The 19,660-nt window shown below is 39.6% G+C and overlaps 1 protein-coding gene across 3 annotated transcripts in view; it reads right to left on the bottom strand.

The window, feature by feature from the left end:
• Window positions 1-18,218, bottom strand: part of LOC130564005 (neuroligin-3-like) — a 151,768-nt gene extending 133,550 nt beyond the window's left edge. For 2 of the 3 annotated variants that reach the window (XM_057349864.1, XM_057349863.1), the window contains exon 1: window positions 17,959-18,218. The gene's annotated coding sequence lies outside the window, so the exon portion shown is untranslated. The remainder of the gene's footprint in view (window positions 1-17,958) is intronic. The other variant, XM_057349865.1, reaches the window with a different exon arrangement.
• Between the last annotated feature and the right edge of the window lie 1,442 nt (window positions 18,219-19,660).

Raw genomic sequence — 19,660 nt, 5'->3', positions numbered from 1 at the left:
GTTCTGAATGGTGCACATTCTGTTCTGTACAGTCTATACTAACAGTGATAATATTTCATATTTTGTTCAAATAGTTTTTATTCTGTGACTTTAAATGGATATTCATGTCATATCAAACCTGCATAAAGGGCTCAGCATAGTCCAAGCGAATTGCGCTTTCGTTCTGCGTTTTCGGGTAAAAAGAAGCTCGAAAACGTTGAGAGACGGTATAGTGTTTTCGAACAATCCAACACCCCTTTGTTTCTGGAGGCGGGGTTTACATGACGTATGCAAATAGCCTCTGCGCACGTGGCCACACAAACAACACACCCACCTATTACGTAATGGCCATGGACCAATGGTGGCTCGAGGGTGTTTACCGGCCAACACGAACTTTCCTGGAGAGTTCTGTTTGATTTGCTGCTGCGAACTAGTGAAACGAATTGTCGTTTGGACCAGATTTTGTTCGAAATCAGGTCACAGACGGTCGTTTTTCCATTTCAAATGTAGTATGCTGAACCCTTAAGGCTCTTTCTTCTGCAGAACACAGAAGAAGATATGTTGAAGGCCTGGGACTAGATTGGCTGGACTGAGGGATATTGTTGTTGGGCAACAGTAATCATAACTAGACTAGATTCTGAAGAAAATGTGAGTGATGCTTTGTGGCAAACCGCGGAACTGGGCACTAGAGTGATAACACATTAAGCTACGAATGAATCTAACCAATCCCCATGTCTCTACGACGTTCTGATGCAGAGATATACATATTGCTAAACTGTTGCTAGGCTAATATGTTTGGTTGCTATGGGCGTGGCTTGGCATCTGCAATTGATAATACTCTAACCTATGAGTGAAACAAACCAACCCCCGTGTCTCTATGATGTTCTGATGCAGAGATATAGGCGTTGCTAAATGGTTGCTAGACTAACCTGTTTGGTTGCTATGGGCGTGGCTTGGCATCTGCAATTGATAATACTCTAACCTATGAGTGAATCGAACCACCCCCCATGTCTCTACGAAGTTCCTATGCAGAGATATAGGTATTGCTAAATGGTTGCTAGGCTGACATGTTTTGTTGCTATGGGCGTGGCTTCGAAGCTTCATGATGATCCTGGGACACTGATTGGTTGCCTGAGTAAAACGAGCCTACCCCCTTGTCTCTACAACACTGTGTTGCAAAGATATCCACCTGAAACTTTTATAATGGGAGTCTATGGGATCGGTTGCTAGGTTGCAGTAAATGGTTGCTATGGGCGTGGCTTAATAACTTCATAATGATCATGTCACACTGATTGGTAGCCTGAGTAAAATGAGCCCACCCCCTTGTCTCTAAGTGGTTGTACTGCTAAGATATTCAACACGGGACGTTTTACGCCTTATATGGGCATGCTTCCTGTGATTGGGAAATTTTGGGAGGCTCTTACACCCCAGGGGTACAACTTACACCCCATTGTGAGTGATGTTCTTACAGAGCCTGATAGCCTCTTCAAATCGTGTATTATTTTCATGTTTCTACGATATCCTCACTCGGAGCTACGACCCGTCAAAGTTGGGCGCAATGTTAAGTCAATGGGATTTTTCGGGTTTTTATTCGCCCCCCTATCGCACCCCCTCCACCCGATCGCTTCCAAAAGTCATCACACAACATTCCTCAATGGGCCGCTCGATTTGATGTAGTCATTCATGGGTCCAAAGCGAAAAAATAACGCGTGAATATATAGGTATCTAGGTTTTGAATGGGAGTCTATGGGCGCCATTATAAGTATACAGAAATTTTGTGAGGCTCTCACACCCCAGGGGTGCAACTTACACCCCATTGTGAGTGATGTTCTTATAGAGCCTGATAACCCCTTCAAATCATGTATTATTTTCATGTTTATACGATATCCTCGCTCGGAGCTACGAACCCTCAAATTTGGGCGCAATGTTAAATCAATGGGATTTTTCGGGTGGTTTTTCACCCCCCTATCGCACCCCCCCTACCCGATCTCTTATAAAATTCATGGATCTACGTCAAAAGCTGCGGGACAAGTAGCTTGCCAAACTTTTGGCGTAACAAGAATAATTATAGGAAGTATGTATGTTCGAATAACAATAGTTATGCTTTTTCAAAGCATCACGAATTAATGCATAATTCCTCTGTAGTTAAACTGGCAGATCTTCATTTAATAGATCATACAAATAATAAGTATTCTTTTTTTAACTGTCTGCTGGAAATCTTGGCCCAAAGAAAATCTGGGGGGATTCCCCCTGGACACCAAAAATGCCCCCATATATTTACAGTAAATTCTTTGCAAGGTACTGTACATGTAAAATGATTTTTTACAACCTTCTGAAATTCCAAAAGGCTGAAGAAAAGATCCTCTATCAAATCCCTAATGGTGGTGACCCACATATAGGCTGATGGAGGAGTGGAGGTGCAGTATTCTTCACGGTCTTCATGCTAACAGCTTCTTAAAAAGATGCTCTGAAGAATCAGTGATAGCCTGTGGGAACGTCCTCTGACAACAGTGTCTGCTCTATCTTAACATCAAATAAAGAATCATACAGCCCTTCACCTCACTGGCCTTATGTTCAGCTAATGCTGCATTACGGATGTGTGGCTTTATTCTCTGCCGCTATGAAGTTCTCTCAATGTACATAATATCTCAATGTCTCTGACACACAAACACCAACAAACTGAATAAATAAGAATGAAATACATATTAAATACTTTGATGCTGTTTTTGTTCATCAGGCCAGCCGGCGTGAAAACGAACGATACGAGTCTCTCACTTTCACTGTGTGTACTGTTTAAAATACTGCAGGTCACAATGATTTACAGTCTGATTATGTGAAATAACTCATTGATACAAATAATGCATTGTATTCTTCATAACAGTAAAGATGGCCAAATAATCTACTGTAGTATCTTACATGCTTAGAGTAAAAACAATAAATGTGCTCAAATCTGTCATCATTTACACGCTGTCATGTCATTCCAAACCCACATGACTTAAATTCATATGTGAACACAAATGACACTTTTCAAATGTCTCGGCTGCTCTTTTTCATACACTGAAAGTCTAATTTCATCGGAAGAGTTGAGGTGTAAATGCTCGGCTGGGATTAAAGTGACATGAATAATATTGATAATTTAGCCCTGTTTCCACTGACGGTGACCGAACGGGTTACAGAGCAACATGTTGTGTTTTTGCAGGGCTCTACACTATTTTAACTGCGAGTGCGACCAGTTTTTCTTCGGTGTGATTGCCAAACTGTAAAATATATGATTTTTGCGTATTATACATTTAATACGTAGAAATGTTATACTGCGCAATATTGATGCATTCAGTCACTAATTTTCGTCTCACCTCCTTCAACTATTCACTTATCTATGAGTGCCCCGCCCCCAAAGCGTAACTGTGCATTCAGACCGCCGCCATCTAGAGCGTCAAAGTGGCCGGAAGTCATTCATTTTCAATGTGAGCCGGCAGCGAGCAGTGGCGCGTCTTGGCCGTTGAGGGTGTCAAGGAGAGTTGAAATCAGGTCAACTTTATAATAATGAGCTATGACGCAGTTCGGCGGCAACCAATACCAATCGGAACGTAGAAGTCCACCGCTTGAGAGGATTCCAGAGAACGCAGCCATGTAAACTATGGTCTACGTCAGAGCGCCAGAGCATCCACAAATCTTTCTACAGCGCTGTTGGCAGGGCGTCCAGAGCGATTTTTGACGCTCTTGACGGTGGCGGTCTGAACGCACAGTAATGCGTTGGTGTAAGTGGCGCATGTAGTGCTATGATGAAGCGGAAAGACCGAGAGAGCAAATGAGTGAAGCGCTCAATCTTGTTTCAATCTCTCAAATGTGTTTTGCCGCCTGCAGAATTCAAGAATTTCCCCGACTAAGGTACAAAACAGATAACCAAATGTGTTGCGTGTATTGTATGCATGTGAAGCTAATGCAGAAAACATGTGAAACTTTAAGCACTTTACTATTGTATAAAGCTCTCTAACAATACTTCAAAGGATGTATAACTTTATACATCACGTTAAATCCTATTTATTTGTGAGTCGCTATTGATAAAAGCCAAACATATGTATCAATGCAGCTTTCATGAAGAATAATCACTAAAAGCCTTAAGGTCTCGTGGGTTGTTTGAGATATGCGCACGCCCAGAGAGTCAGAGCACAAAATACTAATCTGAGTTCTCTTTCACGCCTTCTTACCATGAAACGGACATGTAGTGGTCTGTGGGCAGCAATACTCTGACACTGTGATTGGCTTCCGGTTCCTGTCTGCATCACTGCCGGCGGTTTGTTTGTATCCCTGCACTTGCACTTCGTTTTAATATTAGTGCATTTTATTATCGTTACTTATCACTGTCGTTGCTTTGCTAACTTATCCTGATATCTCAATAACCCTGTTCTTGTTATTTACTTGAAGATTCTAAACCAAAATTTATAGTTAATTTAACGCCATTAGCATAGCATTAGCGTGTTAGCTTGCTTTCTGTTTACACTGTGGAATATCATCTTGCCTCTAGTTTGTCTTGTGTTCTAACTGTTTCTCTTTTTAAGCGTATATACATATAATATACCTGTATATTAAATGATTTTCAGTCAGGCTTTAGATCAGGTCATAGTACTATTACAGCAGCTATGCTGGTTACAAATTATATAGTTATAAATACCTAGATAGTAAACAACATTGCGCAGCATTATTTGTAGATCTTTCTAAAGCATTTGACTGTGTAGATCATAAACTTTTATTACAGAGATTAAGTTGTATAAGTTTTAGTGAAATGACACTAAATTGGTTCAATAATTATCTAACAGAAAGAACTCAATGTGTCTCAGTCGAAAATTTTATTTCAAATGAATTAAAAACAATAAAAGGTGTTCCACAGGGTTCGATTTTAGCCCCAGTTTTATTTTCTATTTATATTAATGACCTTGGTTGTGGGATAACCTCAGCTAGAATTCATTTATATGCTGATGACACAATTATATACACAGTAGCACATTCAGTGAATCAAGCCATTGAGCTCTTGCAAGAATCCTTCCAGTTATTGCAATTATCATTATCCAACTTAAAACTGGTTTTAAACTCAAAGAAAACGAAATACATGCTTTTTACTCATTGTCGTACTGAAACAGATCATCCTATTTTAACTTTACAAGGAGAATCTATTGAAAGAGTAAATTGTTATAAATACTTGGGCATATGGTTGGATGACAAACTAGGATTTCAGATACATATTGAAAAACTTAAAAAATAAAAAAAAACTTAGATTAAAGTTGGGTTTTCTTTTCCGTTTAAAGAAGTGTTTTCCTTTTAAAGCAAGAAAGAGAATTATACAGAGTTGTTTCCTTTCTGTATTAGATTATGGCGATGTGATCTATATGCATGCAAGTTTATCTTCACTTAAGAAGTTGGACTATGTATACCATGCTGCGTTACGCTTTGTGACGAGTGTCTCTTCACGCACCCATCACTGTATAATGTATGAACTGGTGGGATGGTCCTCTTTGTTTCAAAGAAGGAAAGTGCACATGTTGCTGTTTATTGTTAAGGCATTGTTGGGAAAATTACCTACTTATATCTGTGGTCTTTTATCTTTTTATACTTGTATTTACAGTACCAGATCCTCTGCTAAACTTCTCTTAAATGTTCCAAGAGTACATTCTGAGTTAGGCAAAACTGCCTTCTCTTTTTTTGCTCCTTCGTTATGGAACGAGTTGCAGAGTATTATTATGCTGGAAACACTCCCTTCTGTAAATATTAAAAAAAAAACTTTTATGGTCTACTCTGAAGGAAACATGTACTTGCTATAAGTAAATTACATATTTGTAATCATCTGGATGGAGGGCAACTGATTTTGTTTGTTTTATGTTTTTGAAATTGTTTTATTGTGTAACTTTCTGTGCTGCCATTTTGGCCAGGACTCCCTGGAAGAAGAGATTTTGTATCTCAATGGGACTATCCTGGTAAAATAAAGGAAAAATAAAAATATACTACAATTCATCGAGCAACCTTGGTAAGTCGGAATTGCTCTTCAAACCCGGTGAGTTATGGCTTCTATTCCTATTATTGTTACTTGCACCTCATGTCATATGTTTAGCTTAGCCTTCTCTGTCAGCTGCGAGGGTTTTATATGAGATAAATGCAGGGAAATAGTTAGGCTGACAGAGAAGATCTTAGAATTAGAGTCTCGCATCAAATCTTTATCTGAGGATAGTAAGAGTGTAATGACCATAGAAAACACTTTGGATGTGAGCAACATTAGCGCACACAGCTCGGTTCCGGTTGAAAATCCCCCGCAGCTGGGAAACTTCGTGACTGTGAGACGGCGTAGTCACAGGACAAAACATCACTCAACCATTCCGATTATAGTCTTGAACAGGTTTGCCCCGCTCAGTGACGCACCGACTGAGAAACCTGCTGAAAGTGCCCTAGTTATCGGTGATTCTATTGTTCGGAACGTTAACATAGAGGCACCAGCCACCATAGTCAAATGTTTACCGGGAGCCAGAGCGCCTGACATCAAGTCAAATTTAAATGTGCTGGCTACGGCTAATCGTAAATTCAGTAAGATTGTTATTCACGTCGGCACAAATGATGTTCGACTCCATCAATCGGAGATCACAAAAGATAATATTAAAGAGGTGTGTGAGCTCGCAAGCAAGATGTCAGACACTGTAATATTCTCTGGCCCCCTCACTGCTTATCGTGGTGATGAGATTTATAGCAGATTATCATCACTAAATGGCTGGTTATCTGAGTGGTGCCTGCAGAATGATATAGTTTTTATAAATAACTGGAAGAGTTTTGAGGGCAGACCTGACCTGTTGAAACGAGATGGTCTCCATCCCTCCTGGGCTGGGGCTTCTATCCTGTCTAGAAATATGGCACAAAGTCTTAATAATGCTAATGCTAAAGCTTGACTCGCTGGGGCCCAGGTCAGGGAGCAGACAGAATGGCTTAACCAACTGTCTGCTTGCCATCTCACGTCACCAGAATACACAAAATGTAATCCCTTCTCCCAAACATCATAACATAGATAAAATAATGCGTAAACCTCTTGAAAGTAATTTAATAAACGTTAAACAAATTAAACATGAACAAAATACAGATAATCAACTGTTACGACTCGGATTGCTAAATATTAGATCTCTCTCTAATAAAGCACTTTTTGTTAACGATATGATAACAGATCATAAAATAGACATGCTCTGTTTGACAGAAACATGGCTAAAACCAGATGATTATATTACTTTAAATGAATCTGTCCCCCAAGATTATTATTATAAACACGAGCCTCGTCTAAAAGGCAGAGGGGGAGGTGTTGCAGCACTTTACAATAACTCTTTTAGCATTTCCCAGAAGTCGAACTCTAAATATAATTCTTTTGAAGTCATGGTACTTCATGTTTCAACACCTAATACTACATACATTTAAAAATGTATTCTAGCTATTGTATATAGGCCCCCAGGGCACCACACAGATTTTATTAATGAATTTGGTGGGTTCTTATCAGAACTAGTACTGGCCGCAGATAGACTCCTTGTCGTTGGTGACTTTAACATCCATGTAGATAACGTTACAGATGCCTTAGGAATGGCTTTCAAAGACACTCTTAACTCCATGGGCATTAGTCAACATGTGTCAGGACCCACTCACCTTCGTAATCATACTTTAGATTTAATACTGTCTTACGGTATAAATGTGGACGACGTTAAAATCCTTCAGCAGAGTGAAGACATTTCGGATCATTATCTGGTATTATGTTTACTTCACTGGCCTACGGCTGCAAATAAAACTCATTGTTACAAATACGGTAGAAGAATAACTTCAACTACCAAAGATGCGTTTCTCGCTAATCTGCCTGAATTGTCTCAAATCTCTAGCATGAGAAATAACGCTGAAGATCTTGACATTACCATGGAAAATTTTAACTCCACATTCTCAGAAACGCTAGACACAGTTGCTCATCTACGTTTAAAGAAGATTAAAAATGGCAGCCCACCACTGTGGTATAATGAGCACACTCACGCTCTAAAGAAAGCGGCCCGGAAAATGGAGCGCAACTTTAAGAAAACTAAATTAGAGGTATTTCGTACAGCATGGAAGGATAGTATTCGAAAATACAGGAAAGCCCTAAAAACTTCTAGATCCGCCTACTTTTCATCACTAATAGAACAAAACCAGCACAACCCAAGGTTTTTATTTAACACGGTGGCTAAATTAACAAAAAATAAATCGTCAGTGTCTTCTGATCCTGTATATCAGCATAACAGTGATGAATTTATGAACTACTTCACAAATAAAATCCAAGATGTTGGAGAAAAAATTATAACAATGCAAACAGAAGTGAAACCCGCTGAACAAACTAACTACAGCGCACCTAAGGAGAAAATGCAATTATTTTATACCGTAGATCAAGATGAGCTGTCTAAAATCATTAGATCATCTAAATCAACAACATGCATACTAGACCCTATACCTACAAATCTACTGAAAGAGATGCTCCCAGAAATTATAGATCCTCTTCTTAGTAACTCATCTCTGACATTAGGACATGTGCCTGAAGCATATAAGGTGGCTGTTATAAGGCCTCTTGTCAAAAAAAACCAACTCGACCCTAGAGAACTAGGGAACTACAGGCCTATATCGAATCTACCTTTCATATCTAAAGTTCTGGAAAAAGTAGTTTCAACTCAATTATGCTCCTTCCTCCAAAGGAATGACATCAATGAAGAATTCCAGTCTGGATTTAGAGCATGTCACAGTACAGAGACTGCTTTGAGAGTTACAAATGATCTGCTATTGGCGTCTGACCGAGGTTGTATCTCGTTATTGGTGCTGCTAGACCTTAGTGCTGCATTCGACACCATTGACCATAGCACACTCCTACATAGATTCAAAAATTACGTCGGCATTAAAGGAATAGCTTTGAAATGGTTTAAATCTTATTTATCCAACCGTTTTCAATTTGTAGCAATAAACAATGAGGTGTCACGCAAATCGCAAGTCCAGTACGGTGTACCACAGGGCTCAGTCTTAGGGCCTCTGCTCTTCGCATTATACATGCTACCTCTAGGAGATATAATAAAGCAACACGGAGTTAGCTTTCACTGTTATGCTGAAGATACTCAACTTTATATTTCCTCGAAGCCTCATGAAACACAGCAGTTCCGTCGAATAATGGAATGCATAGTCGATATAAAAAACTGGATGAGTAACAACTTTTTATTACTGAACTCGGACAAAACAGAAGTGTTACTTATTGGACCGAAAACTGCTATAAGTAACAACCAAGAATACTGTTTAACTATTGACGGATGTTCCATAAAACCCTCGTCGTCAGCAAAGAATCTTGGCGTTCTATTCGATAGTAATCTGTCATTTGAGAGCCACGTCGCCAACACCTGTAAAATTGCGTTTTTCCATTTTAAGAATATATCTAAACTACGTCATATGCTGTCAATCTCAGATGCAGAGAAGTTAATTCATGCATTCATGACATCAAGACTAGATTACTGTAATGCACTGTTAGGTGGTTGCCCTGCAGGCTTATTACAAAAACTCCAATTGGTCCAAAACGCGGCAGCTCGAGTTCTTACACGTACAAAAAAGTATGAACATATTAGCCCGGTTCTGTCAACCTTGCACTGGTTACCTATAAAGCATCGCGTTAACTTTAAAATCTTGCTTATTACCTATAAAGCCTTACATGGTTTAGCTCCTCAGTACTTGAATGAACTCCTTTTGTATTACAGTCCTTCACGTGCATTACGCTCTCAGGCGTCCTGTCAGTTGGTAATACCTAGAATTTCAAAATCAAGTGCAGGTGGTAGATCCTTTTCCTATCTAGCGCCTAAACTTTGGAATAGTCTTCCCTGCACTGTCCGGGAGGCAGAGACACTCTGTCAGTTTAAATCTAGACTAAAGACGCATCTTTTTAATCTTGCATACACTACTCTTCCATAATATAAATCCTCTGAGGGTTTAGGCTGCATTAGTTAGATCAACCGGAACCAGGAATACAACTGATGTACTTGTTGCATCAAAGAGTGCAGAACAGTACTCTACTCTCAGCCAGTCTTGTCTCATTGTTCCAAGGTTACCACAGCGAGCAGGATGCAGTTCATGGCCTGACCTGATGGTAGAGCGGAGAATGGGAAGCGGCGACCTGACAAGAGCTGAGATGATAGAGCTGGATAAAGAAGGACGTGGTCACTTGACACGTCTTCACTACAACATTTTAAATGCTATTAGATTATTAATGATAATCTTAAACTATAATTTATTTTATTAGTAAGTTTATTTATTTTTATTTAGCCTTGTTGTGCAAGCTCTCTGGAGCTTGTGCAGAGGCAACATCGTTTGCCAGAGGGGAACTGGAATCCCCTGGTTGGGCCTGGGTTCTCCTGGTTTTTTTTTTCTCAATTGGAGTTTTGGGTTCCTCGCCACCGTTTGCATACTGTTTTGCACTATTTGCCTGGCCGGGGGGGCTGCTTTAGAATTTTAAAGTTTTATAGAACATTTTAAAGAACATTTATATTAAATGTGTGCTTTCACTGTGCGTGCATGCTTGTCTGTGTGTGTGTGTGTTCATGTTTTTATATCCCGGTGGGGACCTAAACCTGAATGCACACCAACACATGGGGTTGTTGTCAACCAAAATTGAGGTCCCCAGGGGCAAAAAAGCTTATACATTGTACAGAACAATATTTTTAAAAAATCTAAAAATGCAAAAAGTTTTCTATGATCTTTAGGTTTAGGGGTTGGGTTAGGGGATAAAATATACAGTTTGTACAGTATAAAAAACATTATGCCTATGGACTGTCCCCACGGAGAGAGCAAACCAGACGTGTGTGTGTGTGTGTGTGTGTGTGTGTGTGTGTGTGTGTGTGTGTCCGTGTGTGTGTCTATGTCTATGTGTGTTAGTACGTGTGCATATTGTGTGTGTGGAGTGTTTTGTATGTGGGTGTGTCTGTCTTCTGTGTTTTCACCTTTTTCTTGTTTTTACAGGTATAACTTTAATTGTTTTGCTTATAGTCAATATGTCTCATGTGCAGCTGCTTTGTAACAATGGAAATTGTAAAAAGCGCTATATAAATAAAGTTGAGTTGATATAAACACAAAATTATGTCCAAATTACCATATTAACAAGAATCCTTGTAAAAGTAGTCCGTTTCGTGAACAAACAGTTGGGAAACAAATGCATGTGCGTTACAGTGTAGAGCGCCAGCTCTTAAAGTGGCAACAGCATAATAAAGAGCTCTGTTTAGAATGTTCATCAAACTAGAGGTCTGCAAGTTTTTCGGGCCCCGTCGGGCTCGGGTTCGGGCTAATGTTTAAGGAATAGCCTCGGGTTCGGGTCGGGTTTGTAACTAAAAAAATATAGGCTAAATACAAAGTTTGCGTGCCGTGTGCTTGTGTGTTTGCTGCATTGTGACCACAAAAAAAAAACATAAACACAAAACAGTTTTTCGCATAAACTGTTCTGCGCACGTCCTCCTGCCTCCCGCTCTCGTCCTCGTTGTCACAACACAGCAGGTGATGGTAAGATGAGTGCGATAAAGCAAAATATTGGTGAGGGAAAACTTATTACAGTTCCAAATGATGCAGGGAAAGCTGCACTCTGGAAGAATTAGGATCTTGTCATTACTGTCAAGACCGGCCCGTAGTGTCCTCAGCATCCCTGTAGCCGCAGCGAGAGAAACTTTAGTGCAGCTGGACTAACTTTTAATCAGAGGAGGACAGCGCTTAAACCATCAACAGTAGTTTTTGTTTTTGAAGTTTGAGTTCCAGAGGGTTCAAAAATGATTTTTGACTTTTACACCTGTTCACCCACAGCAAAGTTTAGTTATTGGTAAGTCTGTGCTATTTCTTATTTTTTCTTGTGTGTTCACTGCTGAGGGGGCCGCATGCCTTGATGAAACTGTGTTTGCCTACATGTAGCTATTTGATTAATTATCATCGCAAGCAATCATAAAATGCAGCATATTTCAACAAAGCTTGCTGTTAAATCAGGTTCAGGCTTAAAATGTAACTGTAATGGTCGGGTCGGGTTAAACGATCTCAGGTAGGGGCCAGGTTCGGGGCTTTCGTTTAAAGCCCGTGCAGACCTCTACATCAAACAACAAAGGACGGGCCCAAAACCACTCACTGATATTAAAGGAATTGTGTTCTCTTATAGGAGTCGTTCACATCAAATAAAGAAATAAAGTAGCTTTAAGAAACGTGCTTTAAATATGGTAAAGTGATGAAAGAGAGTTTACATATACAATAAAAATAATTCAATCATAAACAATGATTTGTATTCATTTCTAATTGATTTATTAATGTATTAAACACATTTGAATGAAGTTTTAGTGATTTTTTTTCTTACCTCACCCCACGACTCTGGTGCTACCAAATTAAGGGCTGTGCCACCTCTCTCAAGTGTTAGTCTAGAGCCCTGTTTTGTGTGTAACCACTCCCACAATCTCTCATTTGTGTATGTATGCGTTTGGCAGGTGAGGTGAAGACACAACTTCATGGACCAACAATAATTCATCATAATCATTAGAATAAAACAGAAGAAGAAACGTTCATACAGAATTTTTCTAAACAGGTACAGCGCTTAACAAATGTATCACGCCACCTGTCACAATAAAGAAAAAACACAAATCTGTCAAAAACTGTCAATGTCATTTACTAGGCAGATAACAAACTAAAAAAGTCTACTTTCTTGTTATTTGAGCAACACATTCAACTTCTCTCAGAAGTCAGAAATGAACATTCATCCATAAAAACGTATTTTACTATTAAAACGGCAAGTAAATAACTGTAATTGGGCATCAAAAAAGTGCTTTACTAGTTTTGATGCCTTTCTTTTGAAACAGTAAATGTATCAATTCTATCATTAGAAACACTAAAGAGCTTACACATACTGCTGTGCTGGATGAAACATGACAGATGAGTTTGATTGATCATCATCAATACACAAACATGATTGAGTGCTGATGATGTAATGAATAAAGTGTTCAGCACTGCACCGCACTGTACTGTATGTGAGCTGTTTTACAGTGTGACTCACAACTATCTGTTTGAAATGTTTCATTGACAAATATCACACAACAGAAACTCCAATAGAACATATGAAGAGACACATTTTGCATTAAATGTACAGAACTCTGATGAGGAGAAGCAGTCAAAATCGTGTCTTTTGCTCATCCTTTCTTCATTAGGAAAGACATTAGGGTTATAGACAGTCTTCCTTGGCGTCTGCTCATGTGAACGGCTTGGACTTTAGAATTAAAAGCTTTTTTTGCCTTGGAAGCTTTAAGGGGCAAAATGAAATGCTTGAGACCATGAGACAATTAACATGTGAAGAACCTGACTGTGCATCCGCATACGATTGTGATTATTAAAACGACACTTGACAACACACCTTACAACCTGCCATCTGACATCACTTCCATTGCGTTTAAAAATAAATACTTGGAAGTGTTGCATTTGTATAACTTTACAAGATAGCTAATGCAAGGTCACTTGTCCAAGTCCGTTGGTCAATAGAAGGGAAATAAGGGGCCTGGAAGAAAGGCGTCTTTGTTCTTTTTGGAAGTACAGAGCTTTAGTCGGCTTTATGCGAGTATAAGAGATCTTTTGAGACAAGGTCAGTGAAATGCTGGCTGAGAACATTGACATTCCATTCCTGCTGCTTCTTAGTGGCATCACGCTTGCCAAGAGACTGATATGAAGTGGATATGTGGCCTTATCTTTTCGACACCATTTTCACTTTTAGCCTTTAAACAAAACGCTCTCGGTTGCCAGTTTATTCAGAAAGATTGGAATGACTTCATCAAGTGGCTTTGTTTTACTGGAAGATGAAACCCTTTTTCAAGACACGATGCATTGCACATGTATTCCAGTGAGGTCTGAGACTGAATCGACCCTTCTGACTGACTGAAATCTCCCGGGTCTCATAGAGGACACAAGGAGAGTTTCGATATTTTTCCTATTTAAAACTGGACTCTTCTATACTTATATCGTGTGCTAAGACCGGCGGAAAATGAAAAGTTATGATTAGGAACTATACTCCCATTCCGGCGTAATAATCAAGGAAGTTTGCTGCCGTAACATGGCCACAGCAGGTGCAGTGATATCACGCAGCGCAGGTGGAAATGTGGAATGTGGAAATGCGCTGCGTGATATCACTGCGCCTGCTGCGGCCATGTTACGGCAGCAAACTTCCTTGATTATTACGCCGGAATGGGAGTATAGTTCCTAATCATATCGGCCTAGAAAATCACAACCTTTCATTTTCCGCCGGTCTTAGCACACGATATAAGTACAGAAGAGTCCAGTTTTAAATAGGAAAAATATCGAAACTCTTTGGTCACTTTTGAACGAGACGCTACTGGTCTAATTGGATTCAATGATCTATGCTAAGCTATGCTAAAAGTGCTATCGCCAGACCTGGAGATCGGCTGAATAGATTCCAAAACGGTAAAACTCAACTTATTAACTCTGGGGGAGTTGCAGAATGAGCCTATTTCCAAAATAAGTGGAGTGTTCCTTTAAGATGTCCCCATCAAAAGACATTTACAAAAGTGATTTTTTTGTCCATAGAAAGCACATTAAATGTAAGTAAAATGTCTACTTTATGGTTTTTTGAAAATAAAATCTCAAAATCTGCTTGAAATAATGTTACATTGTCATTCAGTGTAACACAATATGTACAGTATGTACACATTCAAACAACATGCTTATTCTGACTTGTACATATTAAAATATATAAAAGAATAAGGGAGCATATTACATTTTATTGTGCTTTAAATGAGTAAAACATTCTTATTGACAAATGGGCAAAACCTATAAGATAGTGGCAAATAAAAATAAATGAAAAAATACAACTAATTAGCATTTGGGAAGAAAGTAAGTCTTTTAATCATAAGTCATAATTAGATTTTTGTTGTAAATATGCCTGACAAGATTGTTACACTGAATGACATTTTAGTGGGCGTCTTGTGTAAATCAGGGGAAAACGTATGATAAACAAAAATGCAATTAAATTAAAAAGAGTTTTTGACCCGTGTACATACAGTACAACGGCGTGAAAGAGAAACACTGAATAGTAACATCACTTCAGTGACACTGTACTTGGAGACGTCTCTTTCACACATTCTTGTCTAAATAATCTGCTAACCAACAGTTAACTAATATCTGTGGTCAAAGAGTGAATTTCATTAAACATGTTTTTGCCTTCTGCTTTAAGGACTACTGCCTGTTCTTATCTTATTCAACTGGCATTTTCACAGTAAAATAAAACTGTATGACATTCATGTGCAATGTGCTCGTGTGCATTTTCACAAAAATATTAACACAATGCACATGTTGATTGTTCTGAAATTACATTTCATTTCATGTGAAAAAACATCTCCCATCCACCATTTTATTGTTTTAGTGAAAGCATTTGAGCTGGACATGTTTGATTCATGAATCTGCCCATCAAATGGAGGCTCTATCTGACCCTTTTGTGAAAACACATTGTCTTCATTCTTCATATTCTGAAAGACGCTCAACAAATTCACATGACAGCAAATGAACCGCACGAGTCTGTTTTCTCCACATGTTCTGAATCTTCCGATTTTTGAAGCATGGAGGTCAGCTGCAGAAGCTTTGTGTTTTCTGTAATGTCTTATCGTGTCTCAAACACGTTAAAGATATATTTACTATGATAATAAATCCTTTTAGAGAGTATGTCACACATCACAATAAAAAAGTGGATGTGAGCAGCACCTGATCCTCAATGTTTTAAAACACTTTTATTCCATCAACATCAGGAACCACACCTCCAAAATCAACAAATTCAATAGGAAACACGTCCTGTCTGACAAAATCACAATAGAGGTACTGTGAGCATTGATGTCAACGAACCACACAGATCAGATCAGTGTTAGCATTCAGTCTTGAAGAACATGAAATACAAATCACTCCAGCTGTTCTCTATTGTATCTGGTCTGACAGAAAGACACCACAACTCGTTTCTTAACTTAAAAGTAGACGACAGGCAGCAAGAGGTGGAACTGCTGGTGAATGGATGAAAATCAGTCAGTGTTTGAGAAACAGACGAGTCTAGAAGCCAAAACACAACCGAGACATTGCGAAAGAGAGGGGATTCAAAAGCAGCAGCATGCATAATCCTTTTAGAGACTTAGGCCCAATCCCAATTCTATTTTCTACCCCTTCGCCTACCCCACGCCCCTTCCCCATGCCCCTTGAAACAAAGTGGCAAGGGGAAGGGTTACAAATTTTCCGCTAAGAAATGGGACACCACTACTACACTGGTACACGTCATCATATACGTCGTTGCTAGCTCGTCACGTCAGAGGACATGTGCCGATGCACCGGGTATATGACATAAAAATATATTTTCTAATATCGTGCAATCAGTGCTGTCCGCTAGCAAACTTTAGCGATTTTTTTGCAAACGTTAAAAGAACATCACCGTAAATACTAACACAAGATTGAATGTAACATACATAAAAGGAAAAATTGTCATAAAAATCCTTATTAATGGCAAAAATGACTTACACTTATGGGTCTGCTTGCTCGAGTGAGCAGCCATGTTGGAAATTTCTCTTATCCCTTCGTTTGAAGTGAGGTCCTGAAAAATCTTCGTTTGAAGGGCTATCTGGCCCTTACCCCTCCAACCAAAAGAGAATTGAGACACCCCTTCACGTGAACGCGCCAAACAGAGGGGTAGGGGTAAGTGTAGGGGTAAGGGGAGAATTGGGATTGGGCCTAAATGCCAGACTACAGAAACAGGTTCTGCTCATAAAAAACAGGAGATTGCACAGAATTAAAGATGCCATCCACACTCCTTCTGACCAATTAAAATCTGTATTATCTCATAACCTCCATAAACTCAAGTGAGAGCTGAAAGATGCACCTCACTCAGAGCAAATGGCAACAGCAATCCCTTTAATGCATGGACAACAATTGCTTATTCACCACATCACCATGACAACTCTCACTCACTCACTCACTCACTCACTCACTCACTCACTCACTCACTCACTCACTCACTCACTCTCTCTCTCTCTCTCTCTCTCTCACTCACTCACTCACTCACTCACTCACTCACTCACTCACTCACTCACTCACTCACTCTCTCTCTCTCTCTCTCTCTCTCTCTCACTCTATTTGCAATTCAGTCTTTCTCTCCAGTCTTTTTAACATCAGTGTGACACACAGGCATGTGTTTTAAAATAAAACTGTAAAGCTATTAATTAATGAAAATGAACATGACATAAGTCACTAGCTGTTTATTTAACCTGATGTCATTATTTGAAAGAGTTTATGTTCTAATGTGGATATGCTGCATTATAAATATATGAAAACCCAAGACTTCATCACTGATGCGCGGTCACATTCATTAGGATCAGTTGTTATTATCATCATCATCCAATGATGTCATCACTGTTCATGTAAGATTTTCTTAATGTTTGGATTGCGTTATCACACAATCGTTCATACATGAATCCAGTCATCCACGCGTTAAATGAACGCAACATGTAACGCTCCATCTGTGAGCGACGCGACAAAGCTAGACGAATCAAGGCAGCTTTCCACACTGCGAGGAGCGAGCGGGCGGCGCGTCTCTCAAGGCTGCGGGTAAAATCCTGACGCTCACAGCCCGCGGACGCGACCAAACTAGACGCTCCTCAATCCCTTCACAGCAAACGGGCTTTATGCGTCTCTCAGGGACGCTGCGTTTGACTATTCAAAGACTTTTCTCCGGAACGCGACGCGTGTCATTTCTTCCGGCGATAAGGAGAGCGTTGGAGTTGCCACGCACTGTGGATGATGCGGTGTAACAAGTGCACGAGATGCTCACGCGCATCCGTCGCGCGGTACTTTTTTTCAGTCAGTGGGATTGACGTCGCATGCTTTATATCGCTAATAATAATAACCACTTCGATATCTTTATAAATGACTCACCTGCTGTGATGTAATACGAATTGCCCCATTCCCAGTATTCCCAGTGCCAGCACAAGTGCCCTTCGTGTGTGTGCGCGTTAACGGTAATCCTCACAGTGTGAGCTTATCCAGAGAGCGCGTGCATCCTTCATCCATACGCTCCAGCCACATTAACGTGTTTTCCTGATGATGTGCTCCTGCGTGGTCGTGAGCTCCTCACGCGAGCTAAACGAGTGCGCGCTGCGCGGTCACGCTCGAGTGTTCGGGAACGCTAGCACGGGCGCGGGTAACTAGGAAACCAAAGCGCGCGCGGCGCCCACATAAGGGGTTTGGAGTGTGTTTGAACACTGCTTTCAAGGACATCTCTGTAGCTTCTTTAAAATCGGTTATTCTGCTATTGGGGTGCATTTGTGTAAATGGTATTGTCACTTTTTATGGTGTATTTTTACACAGTGTTTTTAGATGTCGTTTTTTTGGAAAGCCATGAAATATGGCCTAATTGATTCAAATTAAATGCCTTCTTGTGGAATCAGTGGCATTGAACAGCAGGTTCTCACAGTGAAAATTTATTAGCTGTATTCTGTATGTTCTAGTGTCAGAAACTGACCTGTCAAAATCAAACTCACCCTAAAAATATCTATGCTGCTGCTGTGTTTACTGTATTTGATTTTCTTTATGATGAAGAATGATAGAAATCTTCTGGTAAATTTGTTCTGGGTATGTATTGAAGCGAATGCAGCTGCACCCTGGTTTTGTGCAAGGTCATTTTTTTCCATTGACTTACTGTTTTGAAATGTGATGGGCAGTACTCGAATTGAAGCAAGGCTTATGGGGGGTCCCCACCAAAAGACTTGTTTTTGGTGGGGGTTAGTCTCGCAATATACAATTTATACAAAATACACAACATATTTGATCATAATATGCATAATTATATCCTATTTATTAAAAACAGGCTTACATAAAAGAACAGGCGTCTTTTAGTGTATTTTGGATCGAATCAATGCAGGCTAGGTGAACAGAAACGACTTTTGAACAGTAGTGTACGTCCAACACAATAATTCTAACATTATTTACCAATGTAGTAAGTACTATTTTCCCTAAAAACAACTGGATGATTGACACTTTGTGAAAATAATGTTTGTTCCAAAAGAATTGTTTAAATGCAAGAAACTAGTTTATTAGATATTAAAGATATAAATTGTGGGAAGACCGGCTGTCAGTCTGTGCATTAGTGTTGTGGGGATTTTTCAATGATTTCTGTGCAGTTTACTTAGGCTACGTTCAGACTGTCACTTCAAATCTGATTTTTGTGCACGTCCGATATCACCATGTCTAATGAACCTGCTGCTGAAGTGTATGAAGCTGGTATGCGTGGCTTTATTCAGTGCTCGCGTCTCCTCCAGCACACGCCTTATATCTGCAAAGACGTCTGACGTGCTTATGTTTCAACGTGGCGCAAGAACGTAACGTAAGACAAAAGCTACTCAAATCCGATCTGAGCGGTCAGACTGAAACGGATGAAAAGGTTCATTAGACATGGTAATACAGTGCAGTATGGAAGCCGTTTCCGCCAGGGTTGGGAATTTTTTAAGATTTTATAAGTCATTATTATGATTTAGTATCTCATAATAATGAGAAACTAAGTCGAAATTTCGACTTAGTAACTCATAATAATGACTTAGTATCTCATAATAATGACTTAATAACTCATAATAATGACTTA

Source organism: Triplophysa rosa, linkage group LG13, assembly GCF_024868665.1.
Source record: "Triplophysa rosa linkage group LG13, Trosa_1v2, whole genome shotgun sequence".
NCBI lineage: Eukaryota > Metazoa > Chordata > Actinopteri > Cypriniformes > Nemacheilidae > Triplophysa > Triplophysa rosa.
Note: the sequence above shows the minus strand (reverse complement) of the source record. Positions and strands in the feature narration are given on the sequence as shown.